Source organism: Catharus ustulatus, chromosome 26, assembly GCF_009819885.2.
Source record: "Catharus ustulatus isolate bCatUst1 chromosome 26, bCatUst1.pri.v2, whole genome shotgun sequence".
Lineage (NCBI taxonomy): Eukaryota > Metazoa > Chordata > Aves > Passeriformes > Turdidae > Catharus > Catharus ustulatus.
In genome coordinates, this window is record NC_046246.1 from 676,317 (window position 1) to 699,836 (window position 23,520).

A 23,520-nucleotide genomic window follows, 5' to 3' on the forward strand; every position below is an offset into this window, starting at 1 on the left:
TTGTTTGATCCTGTACAAACACGGGAAGCAGGAAGAGGCAGCATTGTGGGTCTCTGATCGATACAACCAAAGCCCACTCTCACTTTGATCTCACACCAGGCCTGGGCTGGGTTTTGAAATGTAAATCGGGCTTTGGAACACTTAATCTTCCCCTAAAGCCTGACTGAGGGGAGAGACAGTCCTTGAAAGACTGGAGGGCAACTGAGCTGATCCCAGACTTGATGGCAGGTAGGTCTGCACCGGGGTTCAACCTTCCCCTTCTTGCATGGCCTGGCCAGGTGGGGACACCTTCCACCTTCCCACGCTGCTCCAAGCCCCAGCCAACCTTGCAGTGAGGGAAATTCCCCTAAACCTCCCCTGGCACAACGTGAGGCTGTTGCCTCTTGTCCTCCCTGTGGTAACTTGAGAGAAAAACCCAAGTCCCAGTGGCTGCACCCTCTTCCCAGGGCACTGTGGAGATACCAGCATTTCCAAGAGCACTGGGACAGGGCTGGGATTGAGGGATCCTGAACTGGGATTGAGGGATTCTGAGCTGGGATTGAGGGATCCTGAGCTGGGATTGAGGGATCCTGAGCTGGGATTGAGGGATCCTGAGCTGGGATTGAGAGATCCTGAACTGGGACTAAGGGATCCTGAGCTGGGATTGAAGGATTCTTAGCTGGGGCTGTTCCTGAGCTGGGATTGAGGGATCCTGAGCTGGGCCTGGGATGGGGACCAGGGAGGCTCCTGTGGGAGAAATCCCAAACGCTCAGCTGTTCCTGGCAGGGAAGGACAGAAGGAATACTAAAAGGCAGGGAAAACCCTCTGGAGACGTTTCTGGTGACATTTGAAGCCACTGTTCCTGTTGGATCTGCAGACTCTCTGCCCTTTAATGAGCATTCAGATGCTGGGACTCGATCCTCCAGACTGGGAGGGTTGTTTTGTTTTCCCTGCTGGAAATCGAGGTTCTGTCAGCTCCTGGTGGAATCCCCCCTCTTCACACCAGAGCCCTTTCCCCAGTGTGAGTGTGGAGCAAGGCCAGCCTGCGCTGACTGTGCTTTTGGAGAACAGCACAATTCCAGGTGTCTTTGTTCACCAGGGCAGGGAGGGAGGCTTAGGCAGGTGTCTCTGGATCAGTCACCTGCGAAACAAATAAAGCAGTCATGTTAATCATCATCACCTTGATCATCATCACCTTCACCATCACCTTCACCATCACCACCTTCACCATCACCACCTTCACCATCACCATCATCACCACCATCCACCATCACCACCATCACCATCATCACCACCATCCACCATCACCACCATCATCATCACCATCACCACCATCACCATCATCATCATCACCATCACCACTATCACCATCACCATCATCATCATCACCATCACCACTATCACCATCACCATCATCACCACCATCCACCATTACCACCATCATCACCATCACCACCATCCACCATCACCATCACCACCTTCACCATCACCATCACCATCACCATCACCATCACCATCATCATCACCATCCACCATCACCATCATCACCTTGATCACCACCACCATCACCATCACAGTCACCATCACCCCCAGCTCTTCTCTGCACATGCTCCTGGCCGAGAGCCTCTCCCCAGCACATTCCTGCCTGGCCTGGTGAGAGGGCAGGTGGAATGCAATGTAAACTCTGGGTCAGATCTTGGGCCATCCCTGGACAGCTGATAACAGCAGCCAGTGCAGGGGAGCTGCCATGGGAGGCAGGAGAGTCTCCTCCATTTAATCCTGTTGAGGTTTTGGGAAGAATATTCCCATCACAGCTCAGTGCAGAGCCTTGTGTTTGTGTCCTTGGGGCAGAACCCAGCTGTGAGCAATGAGGTGGTCACTGAACACTGACCAAGCCACCAGGGAGCCTCTGCAGCCTCCTGGTACCTCCACTGGTTCCAGCAGGGACAGAGGTGTCCCAGCTCCCTGGGTGTTGGGACAGCACAGCTGGAGACACAGCCAAGGAGCAGAAGGTCAGAGGGACACAGACAGATGGGTCTGGGGGCACCAGAGTGTCAGAGGGACACAAAGAGGCCGTTTTGGAGGCACCAGAAGGTCAGAGGCTCCAAGCTGGGCTGAAGGCCACCCCTAGAGCTGTGAAGGGCTGGGCTGAGCCTCACCCAAGTGCCAGGTGTCCCCTCTGACCTGGCAGTGAGTGACACATGGGGCTGGTGGTTGATGTCCCCACAGCCAGCATTGCAGGAGATCTCCAGCTCCTTTCTGCTCAGGCACCTCGTGTGGATGATGAATGTGTTTTAATAGCTGCAATATTGAATGTTTAATGGAAAACCACTTGCTCCAAATGCTTTGCACTTGCAGACTTATGGAGCTTGGTTTGCTGACAGATCCACCCTGCTCCCAGGGAAAATGGGAGTGGGGAGAGGCCCTGCCACCCCCTCCCACCTTGGTACCCTTCACCAAGCCCTGTTCTTCAAACAGCCCCCAAACAGCTGGGCTTCGGTAACAACCTCCCTACACCTCCCCAGGAATGTTTTGTCAGCAGCACCAAAACCAAAAATCTTGCAGCAAAACCTCCCTGTGCTGAATTCCCACCCTCACCACAACCATGGCTGCTGCTTCTCCTATCCACGGCTTCGAGGAGCCCACAGGGGGCAAACACCACCAAGGGAGGGAGGAGAAACATCCCAAAGAGCCTGGATTTGGGGAGAGCAGAGAGGACAGGGCCCGGCTGCCGCTGTGCTGGCAGGAACTCTGTAAGGGCACCTGGCACAGGGGGTGCAGCCTCGCTCCTGGGACAGGGACAGGGACAGAGGGGATTTCTTGGAGCAGTGGCTGCTGAAAATCCAGGGACTGGCGTCAAGAACACAGCAATCCCCTCATGTGGTTTGTTTTGTGCTGCTGGTGGTTGCCTAGGGGAAATTTGAAAGATGGTGCTAATTTAATTTGCCAGGATGAATAAAGATAAGGCAGCAAAGCTCGTTAGTGGAGCTCCAGTATCACATCATCCACAGGCATGGGGACACTGCCAGCACAAACCCTGTTGTCTTCTCCACATTCTGCTGAAAGTGGGATGAGGCTCTTTCACTGCATGCCCTCCAGGAAAGCAGAGCTCTGCCAGGGACTGGGGGCACAGCTGGAGGAGCAGAGATGCCAACTGTCCCCATCAGGGGAATGCACAGCTTGGGGTGTACCCACCACACCTCACACCTCACCTGCTCACACCTGTTTGTCTTGCCTTTACACCTCTGTGGGGTTCTGGTTCTCTCCCTGCCCCTTTCATTTGCCAACTCATGAAAGACAATGGCCCAAATGATGTTTTAAAAAGAAGCATTACAAACCCCAGGGAGCAAATTATGCCCCTTGAAGAAGGTGAGAGATTTTCTTCTCAGTTAAGCAAATTAGAATTTAGAAAAATCTAAATTCTTGGCTGCAGATGAAAGCCCTGTTGGGCTCCCTGGAGCACCTGTGAGAGCTCCCAGGCAGGAGTTTTCATCAGGGCCTGCCTTCAGAAAGCAGAAAAGGTTCATTCTGTGTCTGTGAAGAGAAGAGGAACCTGCTCCTTGCAGACAGGAATGTTTGTGCTGCTCAGTGAGATCAGTGGGAAATCGGCTCCCAGCTCCAGAAGGGAACAGCCAGGCAATGTCTGCAACTCAGAGAGAAGAAAAGCATTATTATTAAAATTAATTACCTCTCAAGCCCCCTTCATCTTGATCTAAGTGCAGGAGAAGATGGATTTGCTGCTCTGAGCAAGGGGGTGGAGGAGAATTTGAGCAGATTTTTGAGCAGCAGTAAAAGCCTGAGGTTGCTGTCGGGGGGAGGCTCCACAGGGCACTTTGGGATACCTTGTGTGAGATCCTAGCCTGGGGCTGGGCCTTGTGCTCAATTTTTGGGACACTTTGGTGCAGTTGAGCACAAAGTCTCAGCCTCAGAGGGTTGGTCCAGAGTGGGTCTCCCCCTCTGCTCCCTCGGGTGCTCAGGGGCTGCTGAGGCTTCTGGCAATGGCCAAAACTGCCCCAGTTGAAAGTGCTCCTTGGGATAGGAAATTCAGCACAAACACCACACAATTGTTTTCTTTCACAATAAAAAGGCAAAAAGCATAGAATTGCAGAATCACTGAGGTGGGAAAAGCCCTCTGGGATCATCAAGTCCAACCATCCCCAGCACTGCCAAGGCCAGCACTGACCATGTCCCCAGTGCCACATCCACAGGGCTTTAAATCCCTCCAGGGATGGGGACTCCACCTGTGCCAGGCCTGGACCAGGTGGACATGGAGAAATTTCACAAATTTCCCCTAATATCCAACCTAAACATGCCCTGACACCACTTGAGGTCATTTCTTCCTCTTGTTCCCTGGGACTGCCCAAGCACCTCTCACACCCTGACCAAGGAGTCCAGCCCTGGTGCAGGGCAGGATCAAGGATCTTGGCCATTAAAGGCCTCAAGTTTCAGATCAGGTTCCCAAAATCGCTGGGCAAGGCTGGGAAATGGAAGAGGTGATAAAGCAAAGTGATATTTATTGAGTGTGTCATGCACTTATCCCAGCTTTTATTTCCAAGCAGCTTTCGGAAATCTCATCTCTAAGGATTTATTTTTTCCTTCTGCCTCAGCTGCCTGTGCTGCTCTCCCTCCTGTGTGCACAGCAGCATCCCCTGCACCTTCCTCCACCCAGCAAAGGGCCGTGAATCCAGGAAATTCATGAACTCCCAGAAAGTTATAGCTCTTAAAAAAGTACTCATTTGCAAAGTGAAAAATGGTTTGATGTATGTCTAGAGCCAGGTGACTTTATGGGGCCATTTCAGAGCAGGCTGGAGCTGTAAGCACATAGATCTGTCTGTAATTGCTGCTCTGAGCTGGTGCTGAGGGCTCTGTTCACACCGGAGGGAACAGCCCCACCTCTGCCTCGCCCTGGGTCCCTGGGGATGCACCTGGGAGAGGCTCTGAGGTCAGTCAGCTGAAATCGGAGGAGTGGGTCCAGCTCTGCAGCAGGGAGAACAGCACAAAGGAAAGAACTGGGCTTCACAAGGCCATAAATTATTTGAAACAATAAATATTGTACACACGCTGCATTTCTTTTGGTTTCTGAGCCTTTATCAGGCTGAGTGAAGCATCCAGGCTCTTTCCTTGCATCCCTAAAAGAAAGCTTTGTGTTTTCTGTTTGTTTGTTTTTTTTTCCCTTTTAATGACAGAAGAAATTCTCCTGTAATCCCATTCCTTCAGGAGCAAGGGCTTTGTGATATGAGATGTAAAAACACTTGTGATATTCAGCACAAGGACCCAGCCAGCAGCTGCTTCCTCCAAGCCTGAGTTCCATCTCCTCTGAGGAGGTGCAGGTCTGGCACAGAACCACAGCCAGGTACTGCTTGAGTTTCCTCCAGGATAAAATACCAGTTCCAGCACACAGGGGATCATCAGTCCCTCCAGGATTTGGCTGAGCCATTGTTTGCTTTCTTTACCTCCTTTATGCCCTCCTAAAACTTGTTTTTCTTCTAAATGATGACTTTTATTTAATACATGCTGTTGATGCATTGCTGGAGGAAACTGAGGAAACTGGGACCATCCCAGTAATTCAGAATATTCTGTTTCCATGGGTGCTCATGCCAAGGAGTTGTGAGGAGCATTTCACCTCACCCAGCCTCCTCCAAACGTGGAGGTAATTACACATACTCAGCACATCTGATTCCAGGCCAAATATTTGATAAAATAAAAAATACATCTGTCACTGCTTTGGCAGAATTCTTCTTTCCTGGACGGAAATTTGTCTTCAACTTTGTCTAAAAAAATTTTTTTTCTTCTATTTTAATAGAAAAACTGGGCTCTTTCTCTGTTGATCTTTGTACTCTCAGGGTGTAGAAAATTTGTTTTGGCAGGAGTTTTTCCAGGGCCCCTCTCTACTTGCCTGATGTAAGAGACAAGGCTGGGCTTGTGAGGACCATCCTGGCCAGACCCCTCAGCCCAGGAGTTCCCTGCATTCCTTCCCTCCCTGCATTCCTTCCTTCCCTGCATTCCCTGCCTTCCATCTCCCCTTCTCTCAGGTCAGCACTGCCAACAGGGAGTTGGGAGAAAAGGGAAACTCTCAAAAATGAAGATACTGAGTGGAGCAGCCACTCCCTGTCCCAGTTCTTGTGAAGGTTTGCTTTCTGTTTGCTTTTGAAGGATCTTCTGGAGGTTCAGGTGCTCTTATCACTTCATCTTCAGCCCATCCATCATCATCCTGTCCCAGCCTTTCCTGTGGGTCTGTCTGGATAAATCCTGGCCACGGGAAGGGATTAGCTGTCACCAGTGCTACCATTGCCACTGTGATGGTTTTAATCTCACCAGGGTCAATTTAGGTAGAAAGGAGAAGTTTTCTTCCATGAGGGCGGGCAGGCCCTGGCACAGGATACCCAGAGCAGCTGTGGCTGCCCCTGGATCCCTGGCAGTGCCCAAGGCCAGGCTGGACATTGGGGCTGGGAGCACCTGGGACAGTGGGAGGTGTCCCTGCCATGGCTGGGGTGCCACTGGGTGATGTTTAAAGTTTCCTTCCAGCCCAAACCATTCCAGGATTCTGCCCTGCAGGAGGGATTCCAGCCAGCCATGCTGTCTCTGCTGCTGGAAGAGCTATTTGGCCCCTGGTTTGTTGTAGCTCCAGACGTTTTCCCTGATTTCTAGCCAGTGTAAGGAGCAGCTCCAGGCTCATGGAATCAGCTCCCAGCAGCGCTGACTTCCAAAGGCTGAGTTTTCCTTCTGCCTCCCCCCATTCTGACCATTTCACTCCTGCCACAGCCTGGTGGTCCAAGCCAAACTCCCTTTGAATGCTGAAACCAGCCCAGGATGGAATGAGTGGAGCACTCACAGAGTGGGCAGTGAAACTCTCCAACAGCAATGAAGGGAGTTGTGAAAACCAGCTTTGGCTGAGATTTGTGATGCAGCTCCACAAGCCAATAACCGCAGCAGAGCAGAGAGCTTTGGGATAAATGACTCCAGCCCAGCCCTGATGCAGAGTTGGGAGCTCGTGTTTATAACTCGCAGTGCGTGAAAGGAGAGAAGACACTCATGACTAGAAAAGATATTTATGACTCCTTTTCCAGCTGTTGTCTCAGGCTGATGCCACGGCGAATCGCTCTCATCCCCAGCCTTCATCAGCAGCCCAGTCCCAGCCTGCCAGGCCGACGTGGTTTGGTTCCTTTGCAGAACAGTTCTGCAGGGTGAATTGGAGGGAGCCTCGCCCGTTAATGTTTTTGTGCTTGGAGGCGCTGGGAAGAATAACAGACAAAGCCCTCAGCACATGAACACAAACAAGAGCTGCAGAGGAGCCAATCCTTCAGCTCCTTCTTTTTGTTTTAAATGGTACCAATTCTGGTTCTCCAAGAAATAATTTATGCACCGTGAAGGTTCAGCAAAACACCATTCAGCATTCATCTGTCTATTGAGAAACCCAGCATTTCACCAGCTGTAAAATTAAATTTAGAATAAATGAACCAAAGTTAATTTTGGAGGGAATGAGAAATACTGGAATGCCAAAACCTTCCCTCCCTGTCAGTGAGGTTTTAGTGCGTTTTAGAGACGTGGCTGAGTTTTGCAGCTGAGCTCGGGGTGGAGCTGTGCTAAGCAAATTGGGGTTTCCAGAGATTCTTGTTACCCTGAGCAGACTCCAGGAGCTCTGCTGTCCCTTCCCTCCTCAGCTTTGGATGTCTCACTGCAATAGCACAAGGGCCAAGGGGGTGGCACTGAAATTTCCAGACATCATTCAATTAAACACTCAATTGCAATCAACAGAAAGAAAGTGGCCAGGTCTGTGCTGGCACCTCTGAAACCCCATCTGAGCTGCACTGAAAAGCCTTTCAGGGCATCCACAAGGGGCTCTGGGACCCTGCAGCCCTTCCACTGCCCCCAGCTCCAGTGACAGTCCCTGCTGGCTGCAGATGTTGATTTTCCTTGCAGAGATCCCGGCATCCATCTCAGGATAAGCACCCACTTAGGAGATGTGGATGGGAAAGCTGTCCCCATATCTCAGCCTTTCACAGTTAAAAAAGCCTCTTATTCCTTGTGCTCATCACCAAGAACAGAGGCTCTGAATCCTTTGATTCAGGTAAACACTACTTATTAGACACACGAAATGAGAGTCAGTCAAAAGGAGATGCAACAGAAACCCCCTGTCTGGGAAGGCGGCTCCTGGCCCACTGTTCTGCTCCTGGCACAGTCTGTGAGGGGCTCAGAGGGGAGAGCTGCCCTGTGCAGGGCTCTGGTGGTCCCAGGCACAGGGGGATGGAAACAGGGAGTGTTTGGAGATAAGTGATGTCAGGAGAATTAATCCACACACAGCAGAGGTTTGTGTCTGAAAAGCAGACAGAGGAGTCCTGTAACTTTACTGGAATAAAGGGAGAGGCCTGGAATAAAGGGTAGGGCATTCCCCTGGGGTCTCTCAAGTTGTTGGAGAACACAGCCTCCTTTTTATTCTGATTTCCTGTCAGCATGTTCCTCTCTCTTTCCCCATTGGCTGAGGTACTTGAGAGGCACAGACTTCCCAAACCACCTAATACAGACCCTCTTCTAATGTATGCCCCCTTTGTCTTTTCCTTGTGTCAATCAGTGGAATTCCTATGGAATTTATGCTTCCTCACATTGCTTCTTTCATCCCTTAGTATCTGGCTTTACCTATCTGCCACAGTTTATCTGTAGACAAATCCCTCTCATTCCTTTCAGTGACATCCAGAATTCACATCCCCATCTCTGGTAAGCTCAGGATGTGGCTCTGTGTTCGCCTCTCTCCAGGACATGAATGCAGTGCCCAGCATGGAGGGGAAATGTTCCATCCCAGGGAAAGCTGTGCCTGGAGCCCTGAGCTGGGAGCAGCACAGGGGATCGAGGGCAGGAAGCAAAATTCACGCAGGGTTGGCTGCAAAACCTCCCAGAGCTGCTGCCTGACAGAGCATCCCCATCACCAGGAGTCCACAGGCCTCATCTTGATATCACTGAACCCCAGAAGGATTTGGGCTGGAAGGGACCTCAGAGCCCATGAAACCCCTGCTGTGGGCAGGGACACCTTCCACCATCCCAGGCTGCTCCAAGCCCCATCCAGCCTGGCCCTGGACACTTCCAGAGATCTTTATCAAGCACTTTATGAGTGCCTGACCTGCTGTGAGGACACCTGCCATGTGGTTTCTCCTGCAGGTGAGATTCCCATTATCTGATCACACCTTTCTTGCAAACCCATCCCTCCTGGCCACCTTCTGTCCAATAAAATCCCGTGTTCTGTAATCCTGCCCTATCTCTGATAAGGGACAGATGTTCAGTGCTGCTGTCCTGGCTGGACTGCTGAGATAAGAGGAGTTGGCCTTCCTCAAAGTGACACTGGGGCGGGACAGGGCCTCACCTGTCTTATTGAGGGCTCTGATCAGCTGCTTCAGCGAGGAATTCACACCTGAGGCACCCCTCTGTAACCACAGCCTGCTCTGACCCCTCAGCACCTCTGTGTTTACAGAATAAATTCCCATTTCCTGTTGTCCGGCTGAGCAAGGAGGCTGCAAAGGGGCAGCAGGAAATGCAGCTGGAATCCAGCCCCAGCGACCGACCCCAGTGATAAAAAACTCAAATGATGCTGAGTCACCCTCCAACAGTTCACCTTCATCCCACATTTAGGGCTTCAAATGAGCTGGAGATCCCTCCTCAAAGGAATCCAGGGGCTGCATTCCCAAAATCCTGAATCCACAGATGTCTCAAGGACCAAAGAAGCTTCAACTGGAGACATGTGCAATGGCTCCTGTGCCATTGATGTTCCTGAAAAAGGGTGGAACAGAGACTTCCAAGTCACTTTGGGAAAATGTATTTTAAAGAAAAATGAGGAACAAAAGAAAATCTGATAATCTGAAAATTGGATGCTACAGTGTGATTTATATGGGTTCCTTTTCCTTTCTGTGCAAAACAGGGACATGCTGGGATGGCATCCCACTGGCCACCAGCCTGCTTGGGCCACTGGGGGTCACCGACAGGTCTGTGTCCTGCAAGGAAACTGGGATTGTTCACGACATCTTTGCCACTTCCAGGCTACTCAGCACCCTGGGCTGGGTGAAGAAGTCTCTGCCCACATCAGGGGGTTGAAATCCCTCCCAGCCCAAACTATTTCTTGGTTCTGTGACTCTGCAGGTGCTCTTTGGGGTCACTTCCTGCTGTCTTGACTCCACATTGCTTGGAAATAAATCCCCCACACCTTTCTGGGATTGACCTCCCAGCAGCTGGGACTGACTTCTCTGTGGAGAATGAGCAGGGATGCACCTGGAACAGCACAGGCTGCACCTACCTGCATCCAGGGACCAGCTCCAGCCTCACTTCTCAGACAAGCATCAATCCAGACATCCCTGAATCCACCCAGACATCCCTGAATCCTCCTGGACATCCGTGAATCCTCCATGACATCCCTGAATCCACCCAGACATCCCTGAATCCTCCATGACATCCCTGAATCCACCCAGACATCCCTGAATCCTCCTGGACATCCCTGAATCCACCCGGACATTCCTGAGTCCACCCAGACATCCCTGAATCCATCCAGACATCCCTGAATCCTCCTGGACATCCCTGAATCCACCCAGACATCCCTGAATCCATCCAGACCTCCCTGAATCCTCCCGAACATCCCCGAATCCACCCAGACATCCCTGAATCCTCCCTGACATTCCTGAATCCTCCCTGACATTCCTGAATCCACCCCAACAGACCCAAATCCTTCCTGACATCCCTGAATCCTCCTGGACATCCCTGAATCCACCCAGACATCCCTGAATCTTCCCTGACATCCTTGAATTCTTCCAGACACCCCTGAATCCTCCCAGACATCCCTGAATCCTCCCTGACATTCCTGAATCCCCTCCAACATACCCAAATCCTTCCTGGCATCCCTGAATCCTCCCCTGCGTGTTCCCACCGACTCTGTCAGGCTGGAGCCGATGCCATGGATTAACACCCTCAGAACCAGAAAAGCAGAACTCCCTTCTGGATCCCTTCTCTCCCAGAAGGGTTCCTGTACTGGAGGGTTCTCCTGTGAGAAGGGATGAGCAGGAGCTTCCTGAGCAATCCAGGATTTGAACCCAGCTCCTTGTGGCTGCTCTGTGCTAGGAGCAGGGGAGGCTGTCAGGGCTCAAAGGAAAAATCCTCTGTGTGTCCCTTCAAAAGTGCTCCTGAAGGGGAGCACGTGGCCGTGGAGGTGCCTTTGTAGGAGGAAGTTGCTCTGGAGGAGCAGAAGCGATTCCTTGGTTTGTGCTGGGTTCCCTGCAGGGAGCAGGGAAGGAAGGGCAGCCAGGGCACACTGGGATCTTCCTGTTGTTTCTCATGCAGGGCAGGAATGTTCAGAGAGGTCAAGGCCAAGGAGGCAAAACCAACCGTGGATAAAAATGGATCAGCACAGGACTCCTGTGTCAGACACCACCCATCCTTCTGCTCCAGAGGCACCAGAGTTTCCTTGGAAACCACAGGAATGCCAACAGGCAGCGGGCAGGGATGAGGGATGGGGCTGAGGGATCAGGAATGGGGCTGAGGGATGTGGAATGGGGCTGAGGGATGAGGAATGGGGCTGAGGGATGAGGAATGGGGCTGAGGGATGAGGGATGGGGCTGAGGGATCAGAAATGGGGCTGAGGGATGAGGGATGGGGCTGAGGGATCAGAAATGGGGCTGAGGGATGAGGAATGGGGCTGAGGGATCAGAAATGGGATTGAATGATCAGGAATGGGGCTGAGGGATGAGGGATGGGGCTGAGGGATCAGAAATGGGGCTGAGGGATCAGAAATGGGATTGAATGATCAGAAATGGGGCTGAGGGATCAGGATGTGGCCGAGGGATCAGAAATGGTGATGAGGGATGGGGCTGAGGGATGAGGGATGGGACTGAGGGATGAGGGATGGGGCTGATTGATCAGAAATGGGGCTGATCAATCAGAGATGGGGCTGATTGATCAGGGATGGGGCTGATGGCCCCACAGCTTTTGGTGGCCACTTGGGTCTATCAAACCAGCACAGCCTCAGGAGTCCTGTGGCTTGCAGGAGTGCCAGGGCTTGCCAAGGGCTTTGGGGCCTCTCTGCCACCAGGACTGCAAGGCCAGCTCTCCCAAATCCCAGGGAGGCTGTGGAAAACACACACTGTGCTGGGGAGGGCCTCAGGGGCTGAGCTGCTGCATGGCCGGGCCAAATGCACCTGAGGGAGGTGTTGTGGTGATGTAAATCAGGACCAGGAGGGCCCTCTGGAATGGGATCCTGACATTCCTGTCCTGTGGAAGGGCAATAAAACAAAATCCATCGACCAACACAGGGCAACCTGTTGGAATTCCTTCTGTAACAGTGAGTTTCTGATGGATTGCCAAGGAAAAAGGGCACCATTTCCCCTCCATTATGAAGATTTGTGTCATTGTTTTCCCCACGTCTGAACATCTCTAAGGGCCCAGCAATCCAAACCAGAATGAAAGGTCTGAGCCCTGCTTGTCTCAGGTTCCATCCACAGACAGAAGAAATGCCGAATGTTGATTGCCTGGTGCAGAAAAGGCAGAACATCCAGGCTCTGATTTCTCAACAACCCTTCTTTTCTCCCTCTGAATAAGATGGGGGAAAAAAAAAGCTTCCCTTTTATTAAGATGCCATTTGCTGTTGAGAAGAGATATTAGGGAGGAAAAGAAGGAAGCAGTGCCCACTTGATGACCTTGTCCACACGAAGATGAATGACCCAGAGCTGCTCAAACCCTGATTATGCAGCAGCCTCCCCTGGAGAAATGCGTTTGTCTGGGTGGACATGGCAAAGGAGCTCATCAGACAGAGCAGCAGAGAGGGAGAGATGAAACAGTGAGCAGCTGCCTTCCAGTAAATGCTCTCAGACTCACATTTTCATTAGTCCTAAATTCAATCACAGTTTAAAGGAAGCAAAAGATAAAGAGCAAGGGAACCTTTAAAGGATTCTTCAGAGAGAGAGGCAGTCTCGGGTCCCCATTAAACCTCGACTAAAAGTTATTGTTATTTCTCCCATCTCTGCTGTGCCCGGGGCCCCAGGCAGGGAGATGGCCAGGGTGGCACGTCCTGGGCTGAGCCCGAGCTGGGCACAGGGCTGGGCTGGGGATCCAGCTCTTGGGAGGTGCTGCTGGAAATGCTGAGCTGGGAGAGCAGCTGAGCCACCCTGGAGCTGGGCAAGGGCTCTGCTGCCTGGTCTGGGCAACTTAAACACAGACCAGGGCCAGGGGCTGGGTCAGGGCCAGGGGCTGGGTCAGCTCAGTGGCAGTGACAGCAGTGACAGGAGAATTACTGATGTAATCACTGCCTTTGCCAAAGAAAAGTGCTGAGCAGCTTTTCAGGGCCTGAAGGGGCTCCAGGAGAGCTGCAGAGGGACTGGGGACAAGGCAGGCAGGGACAGGACACAGGGAATGGCTCCCACTGCCACAGGGCAGGGCTGGATGGGATCTTGGCAAGGAATTGTTCCCTGGCAGGGTGGGCAGGGGCTGCCATGGAATTGCCAGAGCAGCTGTGGCTGTCCCTGGATCCCTGGCAGTGCCCAAGGCCAGGCTGGACATTGGGGCTGGGAGCACCTGGGACAGTGGCAGGTGTCCCTGGGGGCAGCACTGGGTGGGATTTAAGGTTCCTCCCAAACCATTCCATGGCTCTGTGATTGTATGGAACACAGAGAATATGGAAAGAAGAAGGAATTGAGGGAATGCCCACATCAAGGCTTTGCTGCATGTGCTGGAAGGGACACGAGGTGCAGGAGAGCAGCATCATCCCTTTGGCACTGAGCAGGAGTCACCACTGACAGAGGAGAGAATGCTTTGGGAAGGGAACAAACTGCTTAGGGATTTATTTTCCTGGGCAAAATGAATTATTTCTGTCCCTTTATCTATTCAGGTTCATTTTGGAAGCACCAGGTACATGGAGAGAGGGTGAAATGACTGGAGTTAGAGTAATGCCAAATCCTGACAGAATAAACCCTACCACAAAACTGAGACACAGGTTCTGAGGAAGGGGAGGCCCCTTCTAATCATGTGAAAAAGAGCTACATTGTGAATCCGCTTTAGAAAGAGCCAGAGCAAGAAGAATTCCAGGCTGGCACACAACAGGCTACAGTAAAACAGGAATGTGAAGTGCTGTGTCTTTATTGCAGACAAATTGTCAGAGCTTGTGGTGGAAACCTGCCCTGAGAGCGATCAGAGAGGAGCTGGGCAGCACTGACATTAAAGCAGTTGGGAACAGGAGGAGTTTGTCTGTGCCTGCACAGAGCTCTGACGGTGTGAATTCTCCTCCCTGCTGTGTGCCCAGTAAATGATGAACTCGTTTGAGGCAGATGTGGAGGCTGCAGTCCCAGCTGACCTCTCCTGGTGTAGCTGAACACCAGGGCTCCCTTTCCCTCTGCTATTCTTACTGCCAGAGTTCCAGAGGGGTTGGAGCCCCAGCCCAGGGAGCCCCAGGACTGCGGGGTGCCCTGCTGGCTCTGCAGGGGATTCCTGTTCCTGCCTGCAGAACGGATGGGCTGTGCAAGAGGGACAGCCCTGGGAGAGGGAGAGCCCTGGGAGAGGGAGAGCCCTGGGAGAGGGAGAGCCCTGGGAGAGGGACAGCCCTGGGAGAGGGAGAGCCCTGGGAGAGGGAGAGCCCTGGGAGAGGGACGGTCCTGGGAGAGGGACAGCCCTGGGAGAGGGACAGTCCTGCGAGAGGGACAGCCCTGGGAGAGGGACAGTCCTGCGAGAGGGACAGCCCTGGGAGAGGGACAGTCCTGCGAGAGGGACAATGCTGGGAGAGGGAGAGCCCTGGGAGAGGGACAGTCCTGGGAGAGGGACAGTCCTGCGAGAGGGAGAGCCCTGGGAGAGGGACAGTCCTGGGAGAGGGACAGTCCTGCGAGAGGGAGAGCCCTGGGAGAGGGAGAGCCCTGGGAGAGGGACAGCCCTGGGAGAGGGACAATGCTGGGAGAGGGACAATCCTGGGAGAGGGACAGTCCTGGGAGAGGGACAATCCTGGCCTCCTGAGCATCCAGTCCAGAGCCAGGCCCTGGCAATGGGAGCTGTGTGCTGGCAGCTGCAGGAGCCTGGGAAGGCCCAGGAGTGGTGGCTGTGCTCCCTCTGGCACATCCCTCCCTGAGCAGGCTTCCAGCAGGAATGTCCAAGGCTGCAGGGCCCCATCTCTGCACTTTTCCCTTTCATTTTCGGTCTTTTCTCCCCTGGAATTCTATTCCATGCAGGAGGGAGCTGCTTCACCCCCAGTGCTTCCTAGGATAAATCAGGGATGCTAAAGCACATTTTATTTGGAGTGTCTGCTGGAGCAGCAATTCATCACTGCCAGCTTATCTGAAAATAGCCATTCCTTGCTGCTTTATTGCCCACTGCACGAGCACCAGAGGGACATCTCCATTGCAGTCATGAATCCTCCTGCTCTGGGGAGGGAGGCCAGGCCAGGCCTGGGAGCAGAACCACACCAGTGGCTCTCAGGAAGGAAAAAGGATGTTTTGGGAAGGTGGAGCTTTGCTGAAAATTGGGATGGACTGGGGAAAACCAGGGGGAGTTTCTGGGACCCTGCCTGGGTTGGGGCTGAGGAGAGGGAGAACTCTGCCAGCAGCTGGACAGAGAAAAGGAACTGCTGCAAAGCTCTGGGGAAATGATTGTTCCTCTGTGAGCTTTGAGCTCAGTTCATTAAAGGGTATTCTTGGAATATTTCTTTTCCAAATTAAGGCACACTGCCAGAACAAGTGACCATGAACTTGGCACCCGTGGGCTCTCCGCTCATTTTCCCTCTCTGATTACAGAGCCAGGCTCTGCTTTTAAGGTGAGAATATTGAATCCATGATTTCGAGGACCAGAAATTCTCCTTCATAAGATCTACAAAATCTGTTTTTGAGGAACATGGTATCCCAGAATGGTTTGGGTTGGAAGGACCTTAAAGATCACTCAGCGCCACTCCAGCCATGGCAGGGACACCTCCCACTGTCCCAGGTGCTCCCAGCCCCAATGTCCAGCCTGGCCTTGGGCACTGCCAGGGATCCAGGGGCAGCCACAGCTGCTCTGGGCACCCTGTGCCAGGGCCTCCTCACCCTCATGGAGGATAATTTATCTCCAATATCCAATGTAAACCTACTGTCCATCCCCTTAAATCCATTTCCTCAGAGCCAGTCCAAGCTCAGTTTAAGCCCTAGGCCTCACTGCCACCACTCAATGATTACAAGTGAGACTTCCAGAAGGTTTTGCAAAGTTTAGTTCCTAAGTCACATTTAGAAAATTCCCTTTATTATTCAAGCTTCTCTTGCTGCTGCCAATCCCAGGCCTGTGCCCTGTGCTGGTTCCCAGGGCTTGGAGTTCCTCCTCTGATTCCCAAGATCATCTACAAGGAGTAGGAAAGTTTCCATGGACCAGGGGGTCTCTCCTACTCCCCAACCTCTTCCTAATAGTCCATACATGTTCAGGAAAAATGGATTTGTAGGACTCACTGCTGGATGTGCATGGGGTTTCTGCAGGGTCGTTTGCTGCCAACTATTTCCAAATTAGCCCGACCCCCTTAATTATCCATGTTTCTCCAGTGAGTGTTCCTCAAAACCCTGGAAAAGACATCTTTAATGAATAATTGCATCTCATTGATCTCCTTAACTGGAATCACTTATTTGCCTAAATTTTGAAAATTTGCTACTGTCCCTCAGGTCATTTTGTTTGAAGCGATGCAGGCTGCTAGGAAGCTAATTATGTAAAATAGCAATTAATTTCCCACTGCCATGACAAATATTTGACTTAAAAGATGTCTCTGTCTCCTGGTGAGCTCCAGCCCTTTGGGGGCTGCTCCCTGCAGTGGCACAGGCCAGGGAACGGGGCTGTCCTGGCACAGCGAGGGCTCACTTGGAATTTTCAGACATGGGTGATTCCTTTGTGCTCAACCCCTGCTGCTCTGTCTGCACCCATGAAGGAGGAGTGCAGGGATATCCCACATTTTTGGGATTTTAGGCATTCTAGGAAGACACAAAGTGCAGAAATTCTCTTAAATCCACTGGGCTTCCTTCCAGGTGCTGAGCTCTGCCCTTCTGCCCAGATTCAGGTGGTGGAAATGAAGTCATGGAATTGCTGAATGTCCTGAGCTGGGAGGGACCCACAGATCACTGATCCAGCTCCTGGCCCTGCACAGACACCCCAACAACCCCACCCTGGCAGCCCTGGGAGTGGTTCCTAAGCCTTGCAGGTATTCCAGGCAGCAGTGCAGGTATTCCAGGCAGCACTGCAGGTGCTGGCTGCAGGATGTGGGCGAGGTGTCCCTTCCCACTGTGAGCCTGTGAGAGGAGGGAACCGCCAAAGACACAAATCCATCCTGGTCTGTGGAAAGAGCCAGGTCTGGGCTCTCCTGGGCATGACAGAGATCTTGGGATGGACATCCTGGATGGACTGCAGGGACCAAGGCAATGAGAAATGGGGAAAGAGTGAAAAATTCCAGCTGGGACAGGGAGTGCCAGTTCTGCAGAGCCCTGGGGACCCTGACCCTGGGGCTGAGCCCCCATGCAGAGCTCATATTCCACCTGCAGCAACTCCTGGTGAAATCAGTGGGAATCATCAAAGACAGTAGGGAGCTGGAGATGTCTGTGGGTTCCAGCTGGACACAGCCTTCGGAATGAGGGGAGAAGCCCCATGGGAAGGGCACTGCTGCTGGCTGAGACTGACACTGAGCATCAGCTGCTCTGCACCAGATCCAAGCAATGCTTGGAAGCAAAATCTCTCCCAGACCTGGTGGGTTTGAGGAGAGATGTTTTGTTTGTTTGTGTGTGTGAGAGAGAGATTTGTAAAATCAATGTGATGTTCCTGCAGCCCAGCAGGCCCATTCCTGCTGCCAGGGCTGCACAGCTCCCTGTCCCACAGGCCCCCCCTGATCATTTATTTCTCTTCCAGCTGCAATAAAGGCAGTGACTGAACCATTTTTCCTGTTTGTGGAAACCTTGATGCTGCCAGATAGGAAACTCAACCAATAATCAAAGTGTGGCTGCAGGACTAGTTCACCAGTTTTAGGGAAGGAACTGGCTGAATTCCCTGCCCTCTCCCTGCACAAGGAATGGTGGTTATGAATCAAATCCTGGAGTTGCCATGGCTTAGTGGGTTACTGACCTCTGAGACAGACACAGAAATGAGCTGTTTGGGTGTTCTTTTCCATCTCAATGCCAAGGAAATGCTGTAAACTCCATGAAAGGCAGGGAAACCAAGAGCTCCTGGGGTGGAACACCCTCATCTGTCCTGCTCAGCAGCTCCCAGGAATGTGTCAGCTCCAGGATCTCTTGAGTTCATTTGTTCTCTGCATGGAGCTGAGTTTTGCCTTTTGTGAATACAGAATGCCCTGGCCCAGCTGCACCCTTACTTCCACCCTTTGTTCCACTGGCTTCCCAAACCACACGGCACCTTCCCCTTGCACAGCCACGCTGGCACAGCTGAGGTGTGCAGTGACATCCCAGAGAGCAGCAGCAGCAGGCAGGAGATTTGTTCAGGCTGGAATCTTATTGAGAACACAATTCAATCCTCACCAGAGATTCACAGATGAAAATAATCCTTTATTTTTATTCTGCTGTCACTTCCAGCCCGTCTCTTTTGCTGCCAGCCCTGGCAGGGCAGGAGCAGCAGTAAAAGTGTCATTCCTGTAGTGTTTAATTGTTCCAGACCAACACAGGAACAAGAGCCTGCCGTGGAAAAGACCCAAGGCAGAGGAACTGTCAGACTGAGAGCCTTTGAATTTGGGCAGAAAAAAGCAGCTGCAGAGGCTGGTGGTGGAATCAAACACCTGAGTGCTGGGAGAGCTCCCCTTCCCTGCCTGACACCTGCCAGCCCTCTCCTGCTTCCACAGGCGAACTGCTCTATGGCTTCAGCCAAACCCACAGTGTTCCCTGTCCAAGAATCACCTGGATCCTGCTGCATCCTCCTGGCCATTTGCACAAAATCACCCTGATTATCCCAAACCACTTCCCCAAAATATGCTGAACAGGCACTGCAATTACCGTCATTGCAGTGCAAATTTCCCTTCCGTAATCACTGCCCATTACAGCAGGCACTGAAGGGACCTTCAGCTTCACCTGGGAGATGCTGAAACAGATTTACCTTATTTAACTCTGTTAAGCTCCGTTTAGAAACACTTTGTTGTGAGGAGTCTGTAGGACTTCCTTCCTTCCTTCCTTCCTTCCTTCCTTCCTTCCTTCCTTCCTTCCTTCCTTCCTTCCTTCCTTCCTTCCTTCCTTCCTTCCTTCCTTCCTTCCTTCCTTCCTTCCTTCCTTCCTTCCTTCCTTCCTTCCTTCCTTCCTTCCTTCCTTCCTTCCTTCCTTCCTTCCTTCCTTCCTTCCTTCCTTCCTTCCTTCCTTCCTTCCTTCCTTCCTTCCTTCCTTCCTTCCTTCCTTCCTTCCTTCCTTCCTTCCTTCCTTCCTTCCTTCCTTCCTTCCTTCCTTCCTTCCTTCCTTCCCTCTCTCCCTCTCTCCCTCTCTCCCTCTCTCCCTCTCTCCCTCTCTCCCTCTCTCCCTCCAGGATGCTGGGAATCCACCCAACCTTTACTCTCAGCTCTTCACCTCATTAGTGACCATAAAACTGACCCTAAAATTGACAGAACTCACAAAATTAATTAAAGTGTGTGGGTAAATCCCTTTTCCCCATAGGTACCTACAAATGTATTTTATATTATCTCCATTGTTTCTAACAGGGGGAGCAGCAGAGGTAAACACAGCCAAAATAATGAGAAAATTGGGTATTAGGTTTCTGTCCTGGCAGAGTTTTCCTGGAAATATCTGTCTCAATACTTCAGGAACCATCAGGTCCCAAATTGTGCTTTAAAAATAGTAAGATTTCATAAATACAAATCAATAATGAGGCTCAGTTTTGCCTTTCCAGGGGGTTCTTTGGCCTTCCTGTACTGCTTGATCTCATTCCTCAGTCCTGCGAGTCCAAATCCTTATTTTTTCTTTAAAATAAGAAGCTGAGATCTTTTTTACCCCTGAGTCTGGAACTCAGAGTTCCAGAATATTGAGTATTACCAGTATTTTAATAAAACAGTCTGAATTTTAACATTTTCTCAATTTTCAGTGGTTGGGGCTTGCACAGTGAGTGAGTGAGCAGTTTTTTCAGGCGCCTTCCCCTTCTCCCTCCTGCTGCCTTTCAGGAGTTTATTTTTAAAAGTACCACCCAGGGCATTGGCATAGCAATAAAGAATAGGTTAAACCTCTGATGTTTCATTCCAGGAAAGCTGAAAAGATTAATGCACTTGTGTGCAAGCTGAGCCTGTGCTGTTCCCACTCTGCAGAGCCAAGCAGCAGGAGCAGCAATTCCTTTATTAGCCAAGTCCCACTGCAGGACCATGGCACTGCTCACAGCAGAGCTGCCCTGGCTGCTGAGAGGGGCCAGCCTGGGGCTGGGAAGCCCTGCTGGCTTTAGGGGACAGCCTGGGAGCTGTGGGGACACGGGAGGGCTGCTGGGGATGGGTTACACCTTGCTGTGGTTTGGGACTTTTTATTATGGAATCACAAAATCACTGAGGTTGGAAAAGATCTCCCAGATGATTGAGTCCAAGCTGTGCCCAATCCCCACCAGAGCCCGAGAGCCATGTCCAGGCTTTCCTTGGACACCTCCAGGGATGGGGATCCACCATTCCCTGCCAAGGCCTGACCACCCTTTCCATGCAGAAATTCCTCCTGGTGTCCAGCCTGAGCCCACCCTGGTGCTGTTTGAGGTTCTGTTGCTTTGCATGGGACAAAGACTCCACCTGGCAGCTCCTGAGGAGCCTCAGCTGTCCCAGCTGGGCCCAGGAAACTTCCCTGACCCCTCAAACACAGCCCAGGGCAGCCTCACAGGGGGTTTCACCTATACAAGTCTTGCCTAAATTTCTCTCCTTAGACTCACAGATCACAGAATGCCAGAATGTCCTGAGTGGAAGGGACTCCCAGGGATCATGGATCCAACCCTGGCCTGGTGCAGAGACCCCAATAATTCCACCCTGTGCAGTTCTGCACCCCAGGGTTTATCCCAGCCCCTCACCCCCTGCAGTTCTGCACCCCAGGGTTTATCCCAGCCCCTCATCCCCTGCAGTTCTGCACCCCAGGGTTTATCCCAGCCCCTCATCCCCTGCAGTTCTGCACCTCAGGTGTGTCTCAGCCCCTCAGTTCCTGATTCAGACACCAAAGATCTTGTTTTGCTAAAATGCTGTGATTCCTGGAATGATTTTATGCCCCACAAAAATGGGAATAAATGGGAATTGCTGCATTGTTATCATTATTTGCACAGAGCAAACACATCATTAGGTGGGGTGTGAGGAGCAAGTTAATGGCGTTTGCTAACTGATTATATCAAATTTCAGATGTTTCAATAGACTTGGCTTTTTCATTATTCTTTAATTTGGATTTTCTTGCTTTTTCTCCCTTAAGCACCTTCTCAAAGGTTAGATTATTGTTGCTGTTAATATTTCTGGGTATTCCTAATTTAGCTGTATCTGGTTTTTGAGATTATTTATGTATTGAGTATCTTTGTTAATAGAAACCAGACTCTTTAGGATGGCAAATGTGAGTGACAGCCAAAGAAATCACTTCATACAGGATTCCTGACACAATATTTTGACAATTTCATTTGAAGTAAGACACTGTGATTGTCAGTTCAGTTACAATATGGTTGTTGCTCCCTAGTGGGGGAAAAAAAATCAGAAATTGAAGGAAATCAAATTCCCAGCTAAATGGTTTTTCCAGTAGAACATTCAGGTCTTGCCCCTGCCTCTCATCACTTGTGTACAACACTTGAAATGCATAAATGGAGAGCAAATACCTGGGAAATGTTGGAGAGCCCTTTGAATAAACACCTGGAAAATCCAGGTAATTCCCCACTCCTGAGGCTGGGAAGAGTTTTGCCATTTCTGCTGCTTTTCTCCCCAGTGCAGTGCCCACAGCAACCCCCAGCACTGCTCATGGAAATGCTTTGGGGGGTTCTTTCTGTTTCTAAGCCAAGAAAATTCTTATTAAATGTGAAGATGCCAGAATTGCCTGTGCCCAGCAATGCTGGAAGCCAGGGGGAGGGCAGGAGGAGCCCTGCAAGGAAATGAGGTGGCACTTGCAGGGAATTGTTGGAGGAACTTTATTTCTGTGGGAAGATTTCGAAGTGGCAATGTGCCAGGAAATGAATTTGTGATAAATGATAAAATCTCCTCTTCTTGCAAGGACTTTTCCCTCAAAAAGGGTTTCTTTTACCATCAGGTGCTTTGGACAGAGGAATCAGGAATGATTTCCTGCTGCAGGTGGTTCTCAGGATTATTTCTTCATCTTTCACAATAACCAAATACCAGCAAATAACAAGCACTCCATCTGATCCTCACATTCCTTTGGAGTTGAGGGGGTTTTTTAATCTTTCTCCACATTCTTGAAGCCTGGAAATCTCCAGCAGGAGAAAATACTGAGCTGGTTCAAGTCATATTAGTTAAAATCCCTCTCTCCTGCTCTGTGTGTTTTTCAGCACGGAACAGCTTTTTAGGCAGAGTGAGAATTTGAGCAGAAAGCTGTTGTTTGGGTTTAAATATCTCCCATTTTGATCACTGAACATTTTGATGCTTTGCATATCCTCCTCATTTTCTGCCTCCCTCTGCCTTGGCTCCAGTCCAGTGGGAAAAGAAGGCATGGTTTTTTGGCTGGGTGGGTTTGTGGTTTTTTTCCTTATTTCAAGTTTGGAGAAAGAAGAAAAAAAAAATACCCCAACACCATCTAAGATATATTTTGATTCTTTTGGGGAGTTAGAAAACACTTTTTCCTCCAACAGCTGTAACACACCAGATGCTCCTGTCTCTCCTTGCTCGTCTGAATTCTTTGCACTCTCCTTCCCTCATTAAATTCCCTTTTCCAGTCTCTGTGCCCGTTGTTCAGTGATGAGCTGGGGGCTGCTGGAGCCCTGGTGCTCTCCTGGCGCTGCAGGAGGGGTGGCTGAGCCCAGCCTGGCGTAAAACAGGCCCTGCCTTTTGTTTCTCCCAGGGTTTTGTTGGGAGAGAGCCTTTGGACTGGGAACTCTGATGAATGAAACAGAGCCATTGTCAGCACAGGCCTTGTTTTCCTTTTGGAAGTGCTCACTGTGACAGAAACGCTCATTGTTGTGGTGAAAAACATAATCTGCTTTCTTCCTGGAGAATACAGATGGGATCAGATGTACCCAGCCCTGTAAAAACTCTGAATTAGTTGGACTGGAGTTGTTTCAGCTGAAGAGGCTTCTGTGGAAGGAGGAAACAATCTCATCTCTTTGTCCTTCTTGTGCAGAGCAGACAGCAGTGGATTGGAATTCATGACACAACAATTTGTTAACAGACACTGGAACAGGGGGCTGGCATCGTGGGATTTCCATCAGGGAGATTTGCAGGATGGGTTAGGGGCTGAGCAATCTTTTTTTGCAAGTGGTTTATATATATATGGGTGGATATATATACACCCTGATATTATTCTCGGATAACATCTGGATTAGGCTTTAAGCAGCTTTTCACAAAAGATTGGGAGTGATCAAAACCTGAAAAAAATGCATGAAACAACAGAAAACTGGGGGAAATCACAAGAAATGTGGTGTTTTCACCTGTGATTTTGTTCATGTCTCTGCCAACAGTTA